This window comes from Muscardinus avellanarius (genome assembly GCF_963383645.1).
Source record: "Muscardinus avellanarius genome assembly, chromosome: X".
Lineage (NCBI taxonomy): Eukaryota > Metazoa > Chordata > Mammalia > Rodentia > Gliridae > Muscardinus > Muscardinus avellanarius.
This window is the reverse complement of record NC_137792.1, coordinates 82,026,082-82,029,721: the sequence shown is the minus strand read 5'-3', so window position 1 is coordinate 82,029,721 and position 3,640 is coordinate 82,026,082. Positions and strand designations below refer to the sequence as shown.

At 44.2% G+C, this 3,640-nt stretch overlaps 1 pseudogene across 1 annotated transcript; it reads left to right on the top strand.

Annotated features, from left to right (window-relative positions):
* Window positions 1–1,599: 1,599 nt before the first annotated feature.
* On the top strand, window positions 1,600–2,390 carry LOC308278515 (G/T mismatch-specific thymine DNA glycosylase-like; annotated as a pseudogene). Its single transcript has one exon. The product of its transcript is annotated as a G/T mismatch-specific thymine DNA glycosylase-like (transcript).
* Window positions 2,391–3,640: the final 1,250 nt, after the last annotated feature.

Genomic DNA, 3,640 nt, shown 5'->3' with positions numbered 1-3,640 from the left:
AGCAGAAGACCTCACTTCTGTTATGGCGAGGAAATGTTATAGGGGCCCTGTTGGGCTCCATACCCATTACTGCCAAAAAAAAAAAAAATAGAAAATAGGGCTTGGGGTGTAACTCAGAGGTGGAATGTCCCTGAGTTAAAGCTCCCATATAAAAAGTAATAATAATAGACATTGCATATGATATCAGATCTGAGAAATTTGATGTGGTAAACATAAACTGAATAAAAAAGTGGCTTACACTGCTTTTTTTTTTCTTTGCAGAACTAGGGATTGAACTCAGGAGCATTCTATCTCAGGGCTCCACCCACCCCCATCCCTATATTTTAATCTTTTTTTGGTGTGTATGGTACTGAGGATGGAATCCAGGGGCATTCTACCTCCGAGCTACACCCCCAGCCCTATTTTTTGTTCTTTATTTAGAGATAGGGTCTCATTAAGTTCCAGAGGACCTCACTATGCAGCTGAGGCTGGCTGCGAACCTGAGATCCTCCTGTCTCAGCCTCCCAAGTACTGGGATTACAAGCGTGCACCACCACACCCATTTAATAGTCATTTTGAAACAGGGTCTCACTAAATTGTGAAAGGCCTAAGTAGCTGAGGGGGCCTGCAAGCCTGCTATCCGGTCTCGGCCTCCCAAGTACTGGTATCATAAGCAAGCACCACCACTCCCAGTTTCAGTGGCTTATACTGTCATGGCACTTACCACTGCCTCTCCATCAGCCCACATATAGGACCTCAAAGAGAGTTGTATGTGATCATTTAAAAGAGCAAGAAAGGAGCCGGAAGTGCGGTGCGGAGGGGGGCTGCACACGGGCGGGCGGGAGGCTGATGCAGATTCTCGTCGGGAGGCGCCCAGCTAGCCGCTTTTCTGCCGGCCATCAGGTCCCAGGATGGAGTCCCGGTGTGCAGGCCGATGCGCCTCAGTCCAGCGCCTGTGGGAGCGGCCGCCCAGGATGGCAGCGGAGTACGCGGGCTGGGTGTCACCGAGTTGCAAAGGGCATCATTGAATAGCTGAAGCTGTCGGCAAAACGAAATCCTCCCATCTCAGCCTCCCAAATGCTGGGATTACAAGGAAACCCTCTGTCATGGCTTGGGTGAGAAGTATTTTAGGAGAAAGGTCAGATTACAGCAGTCTGAGGATTTGTAGTCAACTGTTGAACAGCCTGGAACATACATTCCTATTTCTTCCAAAGCTATTCCTTTGAGCAAGCCCACACTTTTTATTAATTCCCATTTCAACACATGATGGCTGAAGCGCCTAACATGGCCGTCATGGATGAGCAGCATATGCCTGCCGACTTGCTGGAGCCAGCACCTGCCTAGGAACCAGTGCAAGAGGCTCCAAAAGGAAGAAAGGTAAAACCAGAGCAACAGAACTCAAAAAACCAAAGGAACCCAAAAAACCTGCCGAGCCAAAAAAAATCTGGCAAGTCTGCAAAATCAAAAGAAAAGCAAGAAAAAATTACGGACATTTTTAAAGTGAAAAGAAAAGTAAACCATTTTAATGGCATTTCCGAAGCTGAGCTTTTGACCAAGACTCTTCCTGACATTTTGACCTTCAATCTGGACACTGTGATTATTGGCATTAATCCAGGACTCATGGCTGCGTACAAAGGTCATCATTACCCTAGACCTGGAAATCATTTTTGGAAGTGCCTTGTTTATGTCGGGGCTGAGTGAGGTCCAGCTGAATCACATGGATGATCATACTTTACCAGGGAAGTATGGTATCAGATTTACCAATATAGTTGGACGGACAACACCAGGCAGCAAAGATCTTTCCAGCAAATAATTTCGTGAAGGAGGACGTATTCTAGTACAGAAATTACAGAAATATCAGCCAAGAATAGCAGTGTTTAATGGAAAATGTATTTATGAAATTTTTAGTAAAGTCTTTGGAGTAAAGGTTAAAACTTGGAATTTGGGCCTCAACCCCACAATATTCCAGACACAGAAACTCTGCTACGTCATGCGTCATGCAGTGTTCGCTGTGCTCAGTTTCCCCGAATCCTGTTCATTACTACATTAAGCTGAAGGACTTAAGAGACCAGCTGAAGGCATGGAGCACAACACCGACGTTCAGGAAGTGCACTATACGTTTGACGTACAGCTCGCACAAGAGGATGCAAAGAAGATGGCTGCTAAAGAAGAAAAATACAACCCCGGTTATGAAGCCGTATGGTGGTGCTTATGGTGAAAGTCCATGTGCTAGTGAGCCTTGCAGCTTCCATTCAAATGGGCTAACAGCCAACAGTGCGGAGTTAAGAGGAGAATCAGCTTTCAGTGACGTTCCAAATGGGCAGTGGATGACCCAGCTATTTACAGACCAGATTCCTTCTTTTAATAATCACTGTGGAGCACAACAGCAGGAAGAAGAAACACATGCTTAAGAATGGTGTTTCCCAGCTCTGCCTAAGTGCTGCAGTTTTAATGCAGTTGTCACAAAGTATAACTTCAGTTTGCTATACGAAGTATTTTATTAGTACTTTGTAGTGATGTAACTATAGTACAAAAAAAACAGTTGTGTGCTAGAATCAACTGTATGAACCTGAGTACTTTGGAAGGAAGAAACAGGGGTTTTGTATGTGAGGTTTTTTTTTTAGGTGATACTGGGTTTCCTGGAAGCCCTTCTACCTCCAGGCTACACCCCTAGACCTATTTTATACTTTTTATTTGGAAACAGGGTCTCTTAAGCCAGTGAGGCTGGCTCCGAACAAGCACGATCCTCCTGTCTAGCCTCCCAAGTGCGGGGATTACAAGCGTGCGCCACCATGCCCAGCGTTGTATATGAATTTTTATATGTGAATTAACCATCATTCCAGCTTTTTGTATACTATATTTCACTTAGGAAATCAGTTTTCTTTTGGGAGTTATTTTTGATCTGTAATTTTAAAACACAATAGTCTGACTACTTATAGTTGACTCTTAGTTGGGCATAAACCTAGGTATGCCACTGTCCCCTTTATGCCTAAGAGCACACTAATAGTAAGAATCATTACTGCTAAAAAAAACACATGTGTTGCTTTTCATATCTGAAGCTCACTCTCGGCGGGGCCTCATTTGCTAGCTTTTGGTGGTAACTGAGGGTAGACTTGGGACTCCCTGAGTTGTTCTCACTCAAGCCTTTTTCCTTTATTAGTGGGGAGTGTGAAAGTTGTGAGAGGGAGCCTGGCTTGGCAGTAGCAAGGCCGACCCAGCCAGTCCCAAAGGCCGTGGGCTCTGCCTTAGCCTCCTCACCTGTGTGTCTATCTTCTAGGAGGCAGAAACTGTTCTGCAGAGCTGGTAGTTTCCACAGAATGCAGGAGACCTTTTACATTCTGTCACTATATTTTACTTGAGAGGCATAAATTTGATAGGGAAGCAGCTGAATTCTCTGTCAGTCTTTTATCACCTGTCTAATTTTATCTTCCTGAGCTCTAAGGGTGTGGCATGGAAAGTGATAAGAAATGAACTTTTAGGCTAAGCCACAAACTGCTGGTGGTGTTTGATAATCTCATTTAAATTGGTGCTTAGTGTACATGAGATACACTAAAATCAATAACATGGGATTTTTCTTGCTAGGTAAATCCAATATGCCAATAATTTTAAAAATTATTTCTGTGCATCTTTGCTGTTTGTTACTGTGGACTAAGTGAACCTC